The sequence below is a fragment of the Lissotriton vulgaris genome, chromosome 7, assembly GCF_964263255.1.
Source record: "Lissotriton vulgaris chromosome 7, aLisVul1.2, whole genome shotgun sequence".
NCBI lineage: Eukaryota > Metazoa > Chordata > Amphibia > Caudata > Salamandridae > Lissotriton > Lissotriton vulgaris.
In genome coordinates this window covers 1,142,649,871-1,142,651,184 of record NC_141695.1, presented here as the reverse complement: position 1 = coordinate 1,142,651,184, position 1,314 = coordinate 1,142,649,871, and the positions used below count along the sequence as shown (strand labels likewise).

The 1,314-nt window shown below is 56.2% G+C and overlaps 1 pseudogene; it reads right to left on the bottom strand.

The window, feature by feature from the left end:
- Positions 1–473: 473 nt before the first annotated feature.
- Positions 474–1,066, bottom strand: LOC147703043 (serine/arginine-rich splicing factor 2 pseudogene; annotated as a pseudogene).
- Between the last annotated feature and the right edge of the window lie 248 nt (positions 1,067–1,314).

The following is a 1,314-nucleotide window of genomic DNA, read 5'->3' as shown; positions in this document are numbered from 1 at the left end:
GTCACTCTGCACTCACTGTCACTCTGCACTCACTGTCACTCCGCACTCACTGTCACTCCGCACTCACTGTCACTCTGCACTCACTCTGCACTCACTGTCACTCTGCACGCACTCTGCACTCACTGTCACTCTGCACGCACTCTGCACTTACTGTCACTCTGCACGCACTCTGCACTTACTGTCACTCTGCACGCACTCTGCACTCACTGTCACTCTGCACTCACAGAAGGGGACAAACGCAAACCAACAATCGCAAAAGTAGAAACTCTTCAGCAACACAAACCTCCCCAATACCCTCCTCAGGAAATAGAACGCTACTTAACATTTTGATGACCTGATCATTCTTACAGAGTGCAAGTATACTTTTCTCTCACAATTACACTGTGATTACTATTCAACTGAATGATACTACTTTTATCAACCTCACAAGGGGGAATGGTTGAATCGGCTATGCTGAGATTCATACCAGTGGCCTACGTGCATCTTCGGACGGAGCGGGACTTCGATGTGGAACGAGACCTTGATCGTGTGCGGGATCTTGACTTGGATCGGCTGTAGCGGCTCCTGCTGCGGGATCTGGAGCGACTCCGACTGCGGGACCTCGACCGACGACGCCTCCTGGGACTGCGACTCCGGCGTCCATAACTTCCTCCACTGCCTCCATATCTTCGGGGTGGTGGTCCCCTGCGGCTATGGTGTGAGTCTGGTGGCCTTCCATAACGAGCCATCTGCACCCGAAGTTCGCGCCCATCCAGTACGGCTCCGTCCATGGTGTCCATCGCATCCTCGGCATCACGTTTGTCATGGAATCTTACGAAGGCAAAACCGCGGCTCTCCTTCGTGTATCGGTTGCGGGGGATATAGACGTCGCCTACTCGTCCATACTTCTCGAAAACTCTTCGAAGTGTTTCTGGCGACGTCCTGTAGGTAAGATTGTCCACCTTCAAGGACGTCATGCCTTCTACGTCAGGCGGCGGCCTGCCGTAACTCATCTCCGGGGAACCCGTGAGAGGCGTCGGGCGGAACCTTAACTATTCAGAAGGTGAAAGTCAGCAGGCGTGGGCGCCTACACTGGGGGCGGTACTGCGGGACACCTCTGTGACGTCATTCCCGGGCCGCGCTCTGATTGGCTGCTGGCCCGGGACCTGACGTGCAACCAGGAAGAGGAGCCGGCAGCAGGAAGTGGCGTGAGCATTGCGGCCCTGGGGCTCCCGTGACCAGGAAGGAGCCCTGGATACTGTTTTTCCCTTAAAGTCCCGGTCCCGAGATGGGGGACCGGGTGAAGACCCGCGGGGCGAAGCGGGCGCACTGAGG